The sequence below is a fragment of the Hemicordylus capensis genome, chromosome 16 (genome assembly GCF_027244095.1).
Source record: "Hemicordylus capensis ecotype Gifberg chromosome 16, rHemCap1.1.pri, whole genome shotgun sequence".
Taxonomy (NCBI): domain Eukaryota; kingdom Metazoa; phylum Chordata; class Lepidosauria; order Squamata; family Cordylidae; genus Hemicordylus; species Hemicordylus capensis.
The window spans coordinates 4,306,159-4,322,848 of NC_069672.1; positions in this window are offsets into that span (position 1 = coordinate 4,306,159).

Here is a 16,690-nt window from a genome sequence, read left to right on the forward strand (position 1 = left end):
GGAGGGATTTCTGACGTTTCCCTCACCCACATTTCTCTCTGGATGTTGCATGTTGGCGTTCCAAACGGCCTTGTTGCTTGCAAAATGGAACTCATAAGAACTGCCCTGCTGGATCAGGCCCAAGAATGCCTATCTAGTCCAGCATCCTGTTTCACACAGTGGCCCACCAGATGCCTCTGGGGAGCCCACAGGCAAGAGGTCTGTGCGTGCCTTCTCTCCTGCTGTTGCTCCCCTGCAACTGGTATTGAGAGGCATCCTGCCTCTGAGGCTGGAGGTGGCCTCCAGCCACCAGACTAGTAGCCACTGAGAGACCTGTCCTCCATGAATTTGTCTAAGCCCTTTTTCAAGCCATCCAAGCTGGTGGCCACCACCACAGCTTGTGGCAGAGAATTCCATAGATTAACCCTCTCCCTCTCTCCTCCCTCCTTCTCCTCTCTCTCCCTCCTTCTCTCCTCACCCTCCCTCTCCCTCCCTCCCTCTATCATCTCTCCCTCCCTCTCTCGACCTCCTCTGCGGTGGACCCTGCTTAGCAAAGCTCTTTCTGCCTTCTCAGAAGGAACACAATTAAATAACTTGGAAAACATGTGGGTCACTCAAGAGGGAGGCAGGCAGGCAGGCAGTTCTGGGATGGTTCGCATCCCCCTTAGCCACCCCCATCACAAAATTTCTAGTGGTCAAAGCAGATCGGCCAGCAAGATCTACTCCCTTAAGCAGGGCAGCACCTGTAAATGCAGCCACGTGAGGGAATAGAAACCTGGATGCCTCTGGCTAAATGTTGGGAACCCCTTCAGAAATCAAAAGGCAGAATTCAAAAGCAGAGGAGCTGAAGCTGCAGCAGCTGCCAGACATTCCGCTTTAGATGACCACACACTCTCAGACTGGGAGATAGTTCCAATTCCGGCGTAAAAAAGACATCAGTCCAGAACTTACAGAAGAATGCTCTCACCCACCATGGCTTGACACTTTGAACCCACCACAACCAGACATCTCCTCCTCCTCCTTCTCCTCCTCCTCCTCCTCCTTCTGTTGGTTTCTTCTGTCCCTTCTCCTCCTCCTGCTCCTCCTCCTTCCCCTTCTCCTCCTCCTTCTTCTGTTGGTTTCTTCTGTTTCTCCTCCTCCTCCTGTTTCTTCTTTCTCTTCTGTTTCTTCTTCTGTTTCTTTTTCTATTTCTTCTTCTTCATCATCATTAGGGTTGTGCATTTTGTTTTGTTTTCTGTTTTGTTTTTGGCCCGAATCCGAAACACCCCTGTTTTGTTCTTTGTTCGAAACCAGCCAATCTGAAACACCCCAATTTTGTTCTTTGTTCGAAATTGCAAAATCCAAATCCGAAACGTTTTGGATTTTAAAAAATGGCCCCAGGGAAAAACTAGTGGGTGGGGGTGGTAGTGCCCAATGGGTGGAAACTACCACCCAAATTTCAGAGGAATTGGGCAAAGGGCTGGTTTTTGGTGGCCCAGAGTGAGTGGTGGTGTAGAGCACATAGGGTGCCAACCACCCCCATGGGTTGCTAACCCATGGGGTACTGGGTTCTGTTGTTTCTGAGATGTTTTGAGTGTAGATTCAGATTCTCTGGTAGCATATGAGACTAGATTCATGGTTTGTCATTGAAAATCTCATGTGCTACCAGAGAATCTACACTCAGAACACCTCAGAAACAACAGGACCCAGCACCCCATGGGTTAGCAACCCATGGGGGTGGTTGGCACCCTATGTGCACTACACCACCACTCACTCCCGGCCACCCCAGTGCCCCCCAGGTGTGTTATGGGTCTGCTGAAACCTCCATTATTCCCTAGGGGTGGGGGGACCTTAAAGAAGCATAAACTTCCAACCATTCCTAAGAAATCAGCCCTTTGCCCTATTCCTTTGGAATCTGGGTTGTGGCAGGCACCCCTTGGGGCACTGCCACCCAACCCACTGTTTTGCCCCTCAGGCCCCCTTTCTGCCCTGAATCTGCCCCAAAGACAGTTCAACTTCAGAAATTCTTTAAAAATCAGCCCTTTTCCCAATTCCTTTGGAATCCGGGTGGCAGCAGGCACCCATTGGGGCACTACCACATGAACCACTCTTCTGCCCCTAAAGCCCCTTTCTGCCCCCAATCCACCCCAAATAACATCAACATCACACATCAACAACAGCAGAGCTTTGGAAAAAATCAGGCAGATTTCCAAAGGTCATGCACTTCCACATCCCCATCGCCCGAAATGCAATTGATCTACACACAACAGTGTGAAACAACAACAATGAAATGCACACTGCCCCACTGGCCAATGAGGGTAAAATTTACCCTTAAATTTGCTTAAAAGGAATAAGGAGGCAATTGCCAGCATCAGCCCATGCTTTCGCAGGCCAGTCTGTGGGCTGGAAATTCAAACAGATGTCAAAACTCAAAATGGAGAATGAAGGAGAAAGATTTTTTGCGATTGCAAAATGGAGTTCCAAAACAGTCGAAACAACAAAACATTTTGTATCCGAAACAGGGATGTTTTGTTTTGGCTACAAAATTTTCTGTTTTGAGCATTGGGTGTTTTGTTTTGGCTACAGAACAGCTGAAATGGCCTGTTTTGTGCACAAAACATTTTGTATCCGAAACGAAACGCACATCCCTAATCATCATCATCATCACTAACAGTGGTTGACATTGAGGAGTAAAATTATTCAAAGTAGTCCCATTGAAATTGAAAGGGGCTGTCAAAATAAGAGTATCTCCATCTCTGATTGCTTTCAAAAAGACCCTCAAGACAATGTTTTCCTTTCTACACAAAGCAGATGAGTTTCTCCCACAGGATTGAAAAGAGTGGTTTTTGGCAGGAAACCTTCCCAAGGGAAAAGGGTTAGAAAGTCCACCCCTGACTTCCCAATTTGAATTTCATCTTCATCAGCTGCTTGTACAAAAAGATAAGTAATTGAATGACCTGCCTTGCCCACCTTACAGGGAAGTTGTAAAGACAGTAACAAAAAATAACATTGAATAGAGAGAGTTGATGGTTACAGCCAGATACCATGAAAATGGGGGAAATTAATTTGAAAACCCTTTTTGAACGGAGAAATGCTCTTCAGTTTTCACAGCAAATGTGAGAACTGGAAGTCACATGTTCACACCATGCAATTATTTTTCCCCTTTCACTAAGATAGTTTCAGATCTGCAAAGGATTTTAAATAGTATGACACATGATGAAGAAACATCAGCTTGGATCTTCTTAATTCCATTCTGGCTGAGTGAAAAGCTTTAAGCCTTATTAATCATAGTGCATATTCTTGTATAATTGCTTGAACCAGAATGGCTAGAGAATGGCTAATTATTTAAATGTATGCCACTTCCTTTTCACCCACCTTGGCAGAGATACTGTGCCATTTCAAACACATGCAGGTAGAAATTCAACAGGTGAAACTTTCTCCACTGTAACAGCTGTTAAACAGGAAATAGTCTGCTTTATGCAGTGATAAACTCTCCTTCTTTAGAAGTTTTAAAAAGAGAGTCACCTGTATCAGTGCCGTGCACCAAGGTGGGGGAAAGTGCTCAAAATGCCCCCCAAAAAAAAAAAGTTCTCCAATGGCCTTTGGCCCTTTGGGCTGGGGGTGATGGGAGTTGTAGTCCAGCAACATCTGGGGACCCGAGTTTGAGAACCAGACCTCTAAGGTCACTTTTCAACTCTAAAATTCCATTATCTTTACATGAGTCACTGCTCTGGTTGGTTGGTGGGAGGGCGGGTGGATGGGTGAGTTGGTTGATTGGTTGTTTGGTTGGTTGGTGGGTGGATGGGTTGGTTGGGTTGGTGGGTGGGTGGAGTGGGTGGGTTGGTTGGTTGTTTGGTTGTTTGGTTGGTTGGTGGGTGGATGGGTTGGTTGGGTTGGTGGGTGGGTGGAGTGGGTGGGTTGGTTGGTTGGTTGGTTGGGTTGGTTGGTAGGTGGGTGGGTGGGTGGGTTGGGTTGGTGGGTGGGTGGAGTGGGTGGGTTGGTTGGTTGGTTGGGTTGGTTGGTTGGTTGGTAGGTGGGTGGGTGGATGGGTGGGTGGGTTGGTTGGTTGGTTGTTTGGTTGGTTGGTGGGTGGATGGGTTGGTTGGGTTGGTGGGTGGGTGGGTGGAGTGGGTGGGTGGGTTGGTTGGTTGGTTGGTTGTTTGGTTGGTTGGTGGGTGGATGGGTTGGTTGGGTTGGTGGGTGGGTGGGTTGGTTGGTTGGTTGGTTGGTTGGTTGGTTGGGTTGGTTGGTTGGTAGGTGGGTGGGTGGGTGGGTTGGTTGGTTGGGTGGGTTGGTCAGTCGGTCGGTTGGTCGGTTGGTTGACTGAACCCAATCTCAATTCACTGAAGTATCCAAACACTCCCAGTACAATGATGCAGCAGAATTACCCGTCCTTGGAGGAGTCTGTCTGCTGCATCTCTGCACGAGTCATTGTTCCGGACTGGCCTTCTTCCAATCAGAAGTGATGCTCATCTCGCTGCCCTGCTGCATCCCCAGAGTCTGCTGCCTGAGGCGATGGCCTCACCTTGCCTCATGAAAGGGTCGCCCTTGCCTGGAATAGCACCCCTCAGCCTTGGGGTAACTCCCTACGAGATCATAATGAGCAAATGTCCCCAAGCCATACCTGCATTCCTCTTGCAGCTTACTCTGTCCTGCATGCCACTTCTCCCAAATTCTTGTTTAACGCGGAGAATTTCTAACATTTATTCCAGGATTGGTGCAAACAGTGTTCTGAGTTCCTTCAGTTCTCTGGCATCCGTTCCCCCCGCTACATTATTCATGCCATGAGCAAAAAACCCCAAAGCAATTTGGATGCGAACATATATAGGATTAAGTTTTGTGTGTGTGCACTGTTTTTACTGGGAGGAGAACTTGTGGCAGCAAGCATGAATGGCCCCCTTTGCTAAGCAGGGTTTACCCTGGTTTGCATTTGAATGGGAGACTATTGTGAGCACTATCAGATATTCCCCTTAGGGGATGGGGCCATTCTGGGAGGAGCACCTGCCTGCTTGCATGCAGAAGGTTCCCAGTCCTCTCTCTGGCAGCATCTCCAGATAGGGCTGAGAGAGACTCCTGCCTGGAACCTTAGGAGCATAGGAACATAGGAAGCTGCCATATACTGAGTCAGACCATTGGTCCATCTCACTCAGTATTGTCTGCACAGACTGGCAGCAGCTTCTCCAAGGCTGCAGGCAGGAATCTCTCTCAGCCCTCTCTTGGAGATGCTGCCAGGGAGGGAACTGGGAACCTTCTGCTCTTCCCAGAGCAGCTCCATCCCCTGAGGGGAATCTCTTCCAGTGCTCACACTTCTAGTCTCCCTTTCATATGCAACCAGGGCAGACCCTGCTTAGCTTAAGGGGACAAGTCATGCTTGCTACTACAAGACCAGCTCCCTTCCCTAAAGCTTCTACCTTGTAGAAGCTGCTGCCAGTCTATGTAGACAATACTAAGCTAGTTGGACCAAGGGTCTGACTCAGTATGTGGCAGCTTCCTGTGTTCCTATGTTCCTACTTAAATGATATTTCTAAAGAAAATATTCAATTGATAACTTCTGTGTAGGTTGCCGCCAGATGATGTTCTGCAAGATATTGGAAGCTAGAGGAAGACCCGCATTGCTGGCAGGAGAAGGGGAAATGATACCATTTTGCCATAATGGCAAAAACGGAGTGGCTATGTAAGATGGGAGACAGAACAGAAGAAGAAGCTGTTGAGAAGTAATTATTTATTGATTATTGGCAACATAGATCACACTTGGCTGATGTTACTCAACTTTTTCCTGTGCTGAAAGAGGTTTATTTTACTATTGAAAGAGGAGGTGGATTCATCTACTTGTAAAGCGTGACATTTGTGTATTTCTGTAAGCATAATAACTTTGATGTATGTTTATAAATGAATAATAAAAATGTAAAATGAAAACATAAAATATTGCTTTATGTGGTGTTTTAATGAAACACACACATCGGTAATGAGAGCAGGGAGGCTGTGATTGTCCAGAAAGAGGAGAGTTGGTCTTGTGGTAACAAGCATGACCTGTCCCCTTTACTAAGCAGGGTCTGCCCTGGCTTGCATCTGAATGGGAGACTACATGTGTGAGCACTGTAAGATCTTCCCCTTGGGGATGGGGCCGCTCTGGGAAGAGCATCTGCCTGCTTGCTTGCAGAAGGTCCCAAGTTCCCTCCCTGGGAGCATTTCCAGATAGGGCTGAGAGATACTCCTGCCAGCAACCTTGGAGAAGCCGCTGCCAGTCTGTGAAGACAATACTGAGCTGGAGGGACCAAGGGTCTGATTTCCTATGTTCCTATGAGTATTCCTCAAGCTGAGAAATTTCCTGCTCTTTTGTTCAAGCCCTTCTTCTCTCATTTCCTCACCACAGAGTTCCATTGGCTCTGCCCACCTGCTTTTCTGTTAACTTTGCTCTGACCCATGAACATTCCATCCCATTGAATGACATTGGGGTAGTTTGGAGGGTTGTGGTTTTGGGCCCCCTTTATTCCCCCCCCTTCAGATTTTTTGAACACTGATGTATCTGTGGAACACCCCGGGTGTGGTGGTACCTCCCACTCACCCACAGGTGCTCCGGATATGCATCCATACAAAACTTAACATTTCCAGCTCATTTGGAAATAGATAGATATACGATATGGGCAGAAGTCAGGGGAGGTAAGCGGAAGCCAGTGAGGAAATCACTTTCCCATTGCCTCATATGACTACCAAAGTGGAGGTCAATATCTTTCTGGCCCCCACTGATTTGTTCCAGGCTTGATGGCTGTGTCAGAGAGAAGAAGTTAATTATATAAACGAGGTCAAGAAGAAGAGAAGATAGAACCACCTTTGACTGACTTGTGCAGAGCAGCTCTGGGACTGGTCTTCCATCATTCAAAGCAGGTGTAAATTATTTAAAGAGCTGGTGAGAATTGCTTCCATTTTTATCCCTGCCAAGGTAGCTGATTGAGAAGTTCTAAGGAAGATGTGCTAAGGAAGACCGGCAGTGGCGTTTCCAAGGTTACAGGTAAGGGTGTACAAGCCGACTCGGAATCGACTCGGAATCGACTCGGCTTGAGGTTGAACTGGCTTGGTTCCAATGCTCAACCTCGAACCAAACTGAACCCAGTTCGGTTTGAGTCCGAACCGAACCAGCCGGTTCGGACCAGCTGAAAGCCCTAAAGGCAGAGGGGGAACATCAGCAGATTTCCCTTTGCTGGTAGGGCTTTGAGCCGGTCCGAACTGGTCCAAATTTGAAACGAGCTGGGGGCCAGTCCGGGGGGGCCCAAACCAAACCGGGAAAGTTTTGTGCACATCTCTAGTGACAGACAGGAGTCTCTCTCAGCCCTATCTTGGAGATGCTGCCCGGGAGGGAACTTGGAACCTTCTGCATCCAGATGCTCTTCTCAGAGCGGCCCCATCCACTATGGGGAATAAGTTACAGTGTTCACACATATAGTCTCCCATTCAAATGCAAACCAGGGCAGACCCTGCTTAGGAAAGTGGATGATTCATTCTTGCTGCCACCAGACCAGCTCTCCCCCCTCAGTACAATCACAGCCCCTTCTGCTTCCAAAAGTTGTCTAAAACATTCACAGTGTTCAGGTAACACATGTACACCAGGGATATATCACAACAGTCCGTTGCAGGCCCATACAGTTTACGAACATAATGCCCTGGTGGTCTAAATTTAGATTGTAAGATCCTCAAGGCAGAGGCCTGCCTTTGGCTTCTGTTCCATGTACAATCATCATGAGAGGAACCTCGCTTCCGTGTTGACTCCTGGCTTCAGGGCTGGCAGATTTTGGGCACCTTCAGTCAAGCCTGGCTTTGGCACACCCAGACTTGCACCCACCAGGAGATTTCCCAGAAAGCAGGCTTGACCGCCGGCTTACCGGGAGGCTTTACTGCGAGTTTGAAGTTGCCCAAAGAAACCGGGGCAAAAGTGGAGGGTGTTTTTTTGTTTTTTGCTTTAAACCCAGTCTATAATTCGGGCTACACTCTAATGTGCAATCAAAAGCATGAATTGTGTGTGAACGGCTCCTGGATAGCTTGCAGGGACTACTTGATGAATTTGGCCAATATGTGAACGCACCCCCTCCCTTCCAAGGGAGATGCGAACTATAAGTTGGGCGTAAAGAACTTCCAGAAGAGAGAAGCAAAGAGATGTCCATCCCTATCACCCACCCACTCATTCACACTCAGGGCCCCCCCCTCCTCTTGCTGTATCTGAGTGAGCATTAATAGGCCCATTAATCTGAGCCAAATTTATTATTTCAGATTAATCAGGGATTTAACAAAACAAGTCCTCCTCCTCCTCCTCCTCCTCTTCCTACTCCTCTTCTTCCTCCTCCTCCAGTCCTTTTCCCCTGCTGCTACTCCTCCTCCACTCTTCCTCCTCCTCCACTACCACCTTCACTTCCACTGCTCCTCCTCCGCTCCTCCTCCTCTGCTCCTCCTCTTCTGCCCCTTCTCCTCCTCCTTTCCATCCTATGCTGCCTTCTCCTCTTCCTTCTCCTTCTCCTCTTCTTTCTCCTCCTCTTCCTCCTCCTCCTTTTCCTCTTCCTCTTTCTTCTCCCCTCCTGCTCTTCCTCTTCCTCCTCTTTCTTCTCCACCTCTTCCTCCTCCTCCTTTTCTTCTTCCTCTTCTTTCTCCTTCTCCTCCTCCTCTTCCTCGTCCTCTTCCTCTTCCTCCTCCTCCTCCTCCTTTTCCTCTTCCTCCTCTTTCTTCTCCCCTCCTCCTCTTCCTCCTCCTCTTCCTCTTCCTCCTCTTCCTTCTCTCCCTCCTCCTCTCCCTCCTCCTCCTTTTCCTCTTCCTCCTCTTCCTTCTCTCCCTCCTCCTCCTCCTCTTCCTCCTCCTCCTTTTCCTCTTCCTCCTATTTATTTTCCTCCTCCTCCTCCACCACCTCCTGCAAGGTAGGAGGGGAGAGAAAATGTGTAGGAGCTGGAAGTTGGGTAGGATGGCCCTCTATCCACCTTTGGTTCCCGCCTCCCACATGATTACTTCCCCCTCTTCCTACCTTGTTCTTTGAGTTCACACAACCACCGATTGGGAGCACACACAGCCCTCCTACGCTGGCTGGGCACTCCTCTGACCCTATTGCAGTTCATGTGAGAAAGGCTGTTGACTTTTAAAATGAATGCATGCACACACATCGAAACATACGAAACAGAGTGTGTGCACACAGGCCCTACCAGTATGTGCGTACAATGTATCATGTGAATCACCATACGAGGTTTTGCAGAAAGGCACTCCTAAAATGATGGTGGGACCTTGAGCAGGTCTGGCAGACCCATCCTGCAATTTGGGGGAGGAGGGTGCTGGATGCCGGGTGTTTCTCCATGCCGCATCGCTTTCACTGAGAAGAGCTCAGCTTCACAAGTCGATTGCTATCAGCAGTATCTGGCTGTGGCACAGAATACTAACAGCGGCAGCTGTACGTCTCCAAGCGAGTTAAAGATCAGTGCCGGCTGCGGCGAGAGCATCAGCCAGGCTCCTGGATTCCCTGATCTGTCACGTGTCATGCGGCACTGAACATTCTCCAGCAAACATCCTGTGTGCAAAATAGGGGCTTTCAAGGGGCTGTCAGACCCCCTCCTCAGCCCCCTTTACCTGCCTTCACACCTTAGGAAGCTGCCATACACCGAGTCAGACACTTGGCCCATCTAGCTCAGGATTGTCTCCACTGACTGGCAGCACCTCTCCAAGATTTCAGGCAGAAATATTTCCCAGCCACACTTGGAGATACGGTCAGGGATTGAACCTCGGACTAATTGCAAGCAAAACAAATGTCCTACCATTGAGGTATATGGCCCCATCCTATTTTTACATAGGACACTGCCTTCTACTGAGTCAGACACTTGGTCCATCTAGCTCAGGACTGTCTACACTGACTGGCAGCGGCTCTTGTGGGGTTTCAGGCAGGATCTCTCTCCCAGCCCCATCTGGGCTGTTCCCAGATGATGATTTGACTTTCTTTCCCCATGGAAGGAATGTAGCACCACGTAGTGCACCACGTGCAATATCCATGGTTTTGTGTAACCGCAGTTGAGTAATTGACACTAGGGGCCCGAGTGAGTTCGGGCCCCAGTGAAAAAAAATGGGGGGCCCTGCCGCAAGCCCCCCCCCGCACTGCCTCTGCAAGGACCCACTGCTGCCACCACAAGGCTGAACTGCCGATCTTTAAAATAATTCTGACCACCATGTGTGCAGCTGGGGGCTGAGCCTGCGCAGTTTGAATTGCGCATTGACACTCTATTCAAACTGCGCAGGTGCGCTGGAGTGCCTCACAGTTCTCAGGAGCCCCTGGGCCAGGCGGTCAGGCTCAGTGGCACTCCTGCTCCATCCCCCGCCATAGGTGTGTGTGTGGGGGTGCTCGGCTCACCCCACCACACGCGGCTGCTAGAATTATTTAAAAGATCGGCGGGTTACTTACTTACTTACTTATTTGTTTGTTTATTTATATTTATTTTTACATTTATATCCCATTCTTCCTCCAAGGAGCTCAGAGTACATGGTTGTTGTTTTTATCCTCACAACCACCCTGTGAGGTAGGCTAGGCTGAGAGAGACATGACTGGCCCAGAGTCACCCAGTGAACTTCATGGCTGAATGGGGATTTGAACTCGGGTCTTTCCCGGTCCCAGTCCATCACTCTAACCACTATGCTATGCAGGCATAGCAAGCCACAAGGTTTGGCCTTGTGGCGACGGCAGGGCAGGCACAGGGTGGTGGCAGGAGGCAAAACAAAAACCTATGCAACATGGTTGGCATACACCCCAAAGGGGGGGGCAAAAAGGGTTAATTCCACATATTGGTGAGTTCAGGGTGGCTGGAAATGACCTCTAAGCCACCACTTCTGGCTGCCATTTTAAGCACAGGAGCCATTTTGTGGCTCATTTTTAAAGGGGGTGGTGGAGGAAACATTTTTTCTGTGATTTTTCATGGAAATTTTTGAGCAATTGGAACATCTGAGCGGGCATCCCTGGAGAGCTGAAGACCCACGGAGCATGGTAGGGCACTTAATTTCACTGTTTTCCCCATGTGATCCCCACCAATCAAGGATCACCTGGGGAATGTGATGGGACCATGCCGCCAATCAGATGTGGCTATGTGATGACATCATAAAGCCAGTTCTGAGAGAAGAGTGCTGCCATGACTACTGACTGAAAGTGGTGGTACCACTTGGAAATACTTGGGAAAAAGCAGGCACCAAATGGCAGGCGTTTGTTTTATTACAAAATATAGCTGCCTTTCTGTTGCCATTTCCACAGTGCACAATAAAGCTATTTTAAGATTGATGGTTATGAAAGGACCCATTGCTATGGTACCAGCCAAGGACTTTACAAAAGCGTTTTATGTTCCCTTAATGGTTGGCAATTGGTTTTCAGTGTTTGGGATTCACAGAAAAAGTTAGTTAGGAATTCACAGAAAAGAGCAAACACACACACACCTGTGTGTGAGAGAGACAGGGGAGGGAAAGGGAGAGAGAGAAAGAGAGAGATGGAGGGAGAGGGAGAGATAGAGATGGAGGGAGGGAGGAGAGAGAGGGGGGAGAGGGAGGGAGAGGAAGGGAAGGAGGGAGAGGGAGGGAGAAAGAGAGAGGGATGGGGAGGGAGGGAGAGGGAGGGAGGGAGGTGGAGAGGGGAAGAGGAAGAGGTAGGGAGGGAGAGAGGGTGAGGGGAGAGGGAGAGGGAGAGAGGGAGAGAAAGAGAATGATGGAGGGAGGGAGGGAAGAGAGATTGAGAGAGGGGAGAGAGAGGGGAGGGGGGGTGGGAGAGGGGGAGGGAGGGAAAGAGGGAGAGGGAAGGAGGGAGAGGGAGGGAAAGGGAGGGGGAAAGAGAGGGAAAGGGAGAGGGGGAATGGGAGGAAAGGAGAGGGAGGGAGGGAGAAAGAGAAGGAGAAAGAGAGAGTGGGCAGTCCTTTTTTGAGGCAAGGTGAGGCATTTGCCCCCGGTGGAAGATTATTGGAGCGCCAGCAGGGTGAGAGGATATTTACCACCACCACCACCACCACCACCACCACCGCAGCTCTTTGGGAGTCCATCTTCTCACGCAAGCAGTAAAAGGTGAGAAGAGGAGGATGCACATTTTGCACTGTGTGTGTGTGTGTGTGTGGTGGGGGGGGGAGTTCAGTGGAACTCAGTTTCTGTGCCCTTGGGCCTATGAAGTCAGTAAATAAACAGCTGCCTGGTTCCCACAATCATTCCAACCCAGGCTTAATGTGGGTTCCCAACCTCAGCTTGATTGTGTGAACTCACACCAAAGCGGAAACTCAGATTCGTCTCAGGCCATAAGCCACCTTGGGGTAGGTTCATGCCATCATCATGCTACGATCGGCATCCCGCATTAAACCTGGATTCAGATGATGGTGTGAAGCAGGCTCCTACCGAGTTCCATATCTGAGTCCAATATAGATAGCAGACTGCGTCTTGAAAAGAAATAGAGGGAAAAGAAACAGGGAGGTGGATATTGTTTCTTTTCCATTTTCATAGCCGTATATAACAACTGTATTTGAACCAGGGGCGGAGCCACCATTGCGCAGATGCGTCCAAAGAACTCTGGCCACCACTCCCTTAGGGCCGCCCCAGGTGGCCTAGCTACGCTCCCCATGTTTTTACCTGGGCCGGCAGCAGCCACACCCCCGCCATTTGTACCCAGGCCGGTAGCAGCTTTCTACATGCCCTGATTTGAACGTTCTTTGCAGTGAAGCATTTTCCTTCCTTCTTCTCTGTCTTTCTCGTTCTTTTCCTTCCTCGTTACTCCCCCCACCTCTATTCTCATTTTCCTCTATTCTCATTTTCCCTTCCAAGTTCTTTTCTGTAAATGTGTTCTGGAGTAAGAGGAGGCTTGTGGATGGGGGTGGACTACACCCACTGCTTGTGCACTAGGAAACAGAGCTTAGAATAAACCTGCACACCCGCGCATGCGTGCGCACACACACACACACCCTCAGGCCAAAGGAATCATAAAGGAAAACTGATGTAAGCAGCAAAAGAAAAATGCCATCAGCAGAACTCAGAGAAAGCTCCATCTGGGACCCGGCTCGGGAAAACGAGTGAACAGCAATGTGCTGATCTTCCAATATTTACCTGGCTTCAGCACTTCAGTTAGGGAAGAATCATGGCTTTAGAGAGTAGAGATAAGCAAACATCAGACGGAGGCATCCCCTGCCTGGAGTTGGCGTTCTGAATTGCTCTGCTTTATTCCGAATTACAGTGTGATTCAGCTTTCCGATTCTAGTTATCGTAATCAGCTGAGGGCCATGCACCATTCTTGTACTGAAAGCGGTACACTTTGCAAGGGATGAGAAAAGAGGTCCCTGCCCCAAGGAGCTCGCAATTTAAAATCAAGACAAGTGAGACATCTGAGAGGAGTGGAAACAAGGATAAATGGGGGAAATGATGCCATGGTTCCTGTATAATCCAAGGGATCCTAAGGGAAAGAATCCCTCCCAACTTGGCAAAGAGGCACCTTTTAATAGGTTTGTGCATTTTGGTTTTTTTCTGTTTTGTTTTTGGCCTGAATCCAAAACACCCCTATTTTGTTCTTTGTTCGAAATCAACCAATCCGAAACACCCCAATTTTGTTCTTTGTTCGAAATTGCAAAATCCGAATCTGAAGCATTTTGTATTTTAAAAAATGGCCCTTGGAAAAACTAGTGGGTGGGGGTGGTAGTGCCCAATGGGTGGAAGCTACCACCCAAATTTGAGAGGAATTGAGCAAAAGGCTGGTTTTTGGTGAATTTTTGAAGTTTAAGATTTTTCTATTAGGGAATAATGGAGGTTTCAGCAAAAGTATAGTTTCACGTTGGGGCGGGGTGTGTGTGTGTGTAAGGGGTGGTCCAGAGAAGAGTAGGGTGGGTAGTAGTGCCCAGTGTGGGCAAGGAAGCTTCCACAATTTTTTCAAAGGAATTGGGCAAAGGGCTGATTTTTGGTGATTTTTTGAAGTTATTATTTCCATAGGGAATAATGGAAGTTTCCATAGCCCCATTACTCCAGATGGGGGTACTGGGATGGCCCAGAGTAAGTGGTGGTGTACTGCATATAGGGTGCCAGCCACCCCCATACCCACAAGCCCATGGGGTACAGGGTTTGGTTGTTTCTGATGTGTTCTGAATGTAGATTCTCTGGTAGCACATGAGAGAGGAGTCATGGTTTGTCATTGAAAAGCTCATATGCTACCAGAGAATCTACACTCAGAACACCTCAGAAAAAAACCCAAAACCCAGTACCTCATAGGTTAGCAACCCATGGGGGTGGTTGGCACTCTCTGTGCATTACACCACCACTCACTCTGGGCCACCCCTACACACACACACCCGAGTGCAGTTATAGGGCTGCTGAAACCTCCATTGTTCCCTATGGGATAAAGCCTTAAAGATGCATAAACTTCAGAAATTAATTTTAAATCAGGCCTTTGTCTAACTCCTTTGCAATCTGGGTGGTGGGCAAAGCACCCCTTGGGGTGCTTATGCACAACCCACTGCTCTGGTGCCCTTTCTGCCCCAAATCTGCCGCAAAGACACACAAACTTCAACAACCCCTCACTCCCCCAGACCCCATGCCCCACTGCTGCAACCCCAGACCCCACGCCCCACTGCTGCAACCCCAGACCCCAAGCCCCACTGCTTCAGCAAACTACAGCTAACAGCAGCATCAAGTGTGCCCTACTCTCCCTCCTCCACCAAGCAAGCAGTTCTCATCCACAGACATTTTTTCCCAACACATCAACAACAATAGCAGAGCTTTACAAAGAACCGGTTTCCAAAGCAAGATCACAACAGAGGCAGCAGAACAACGAACTATCCTAGGCAGGCAAACAGGCAATTGAATTGCATTATATACTATATACACATACATGGTAACTAAATAGGGAGCAGTATGCTGGGCTCAGGCAGGTAGCAAGGCAAGCATGGCATCTTGGAAACTTGAGTTTAGACATGCAATGCAAAATTAGTTCTCTCTCTCTCTCTCAAATGAGGCATCCAGAAAGGCAGAAGTAAGCGTGTAACTTGTTAATGAATTGAAACAAACTCCCCCACTTCACCCTCAAAGCAATCAGCCCAGACAGAGTGGAAACAGGGCACTGTTTGTTGGAGCTAGCAATCAGAATTTCTTAGCACATGATTGCATCACAATAGAACACATTCCAGGGAAATGAGCTTCCTCAGCGATGCTGTGCCTGCTTTTTGCATATCTTATCTTCTACTAATATCTTCTTGACAGACACTCACTGCCTCCCTAGTTGTTGCAGTCAGGAGACCAAAGGTCCGAAGAATAAAACAAAACTTCTTCTCCGAAATAGGGTCATTCCAATTTGTATACAAAAAATTTTGTTTTTAATGTTTTCATTTCAGTTTGTATACAGAATGTCAGAAAAAGCCATTTTCAGATACAAAACGGTTTTTTGCCATATTGAAATGCACAAGCCTACCTTTTAATGTGGTGATTCTCTTTATTTAGCAGGGGGAGAGTAACTGGCCCTATCCATCCCCAGCACAGCATCCCTCCAGTGACTGTTGCTGGGGTCTGTCTTATGTTTCTTTTTAGATTGTGAGCCCTTTGGGAACAAGGAGCCATTTAATTATTTATTATTTCTGTGTGTAAACTGCCCTGAGCCATTTTGGGAAGGGTGGTATAGAAATTGAATAAATAAAATAAAATAAAGGGAAAGAGTTGTGATATGCAAGTATGAGGCAGTGGAGTGGAATTAGGAATACAGTAATCTGCCAAACGCAGTTTTAACATTCGCAGTTTGGAGTATCCGCGAATGAGAACCTCAACCCGAGTATCCATGGTTGGTGAGATTATGTTAGTGAGGGGGAGATGTTTAGCGATTTGACGGGGTGATTCAGAGATTCAATCTGTTCATTCCTCCTGCTGACCCTTGCCAACTCCTCGCTATTTAAAGTGCCTTTGACTGATTTTTGTGGGTGTTCAAAAAATTTACAGAGGTTGAATCTGCTCATTCCTCTTGGTTACTCTTGATGCTATTAAGGGATTTATTTTCGCCAATTTTTAAGCACTTCTCCCTTTATTTTTAGGTGTTTTCATAATCAAGGCTCCCCTAATCCCCTCTTTCCCCTTCATTTCAATGAATCGCCAGCCACCGGAATGGTTGGCGAGAGATGACTGTATTCCTAGTTTAATGAAAGAGCTATTATGTATGGAGAGGCGAGTGCAAATTGCTTTTCTGGGCTCTTGCTGCTGGCTGTTTTTTTAGCCCCGCCTCTACTGGACTGGGACTGGAATACAAGTAACGAAAGCCCCATTCAAAAGCTGGCCTGGATCAAGGAATGGATTAACCAAAAAACACCGCAGTTCCATGCACACATCCTTAAGCTTAGCTGCGGTCTGTTGTGAGGACTGATGATGTCACAGAAGGGGAAAGGAGCAAGCCGAAGGGCCGCTGCTGCCATTGGCTAAGCTGCTGTGATGCTCAAAGGGGGCAGGCAGAGGGGAGCGGAAGAGACAGGGGCCTAGACAATGAGGAACAGTGGAGTAGCCAGGTTGCAGGCAGTCCAGGTCCAAAATTCAGGGCATGCCCCATTCCTTCGAAAACCAGTTCTCGCCTTCACTCATCAGTCCTCTCATTTTTTCCTTTTGTTTCCCTCAATCCCGCCAGGCTGGGTTTTCCTACTTTCTCACCACTACCCAGCACCCCACATCTGCCTTGACCCACTGTGCACGTCACAGCACTCCCAGGGTGTGGAGGGCCATACTTGTTGCCTCCCCTGCCCCCAATGGGGCT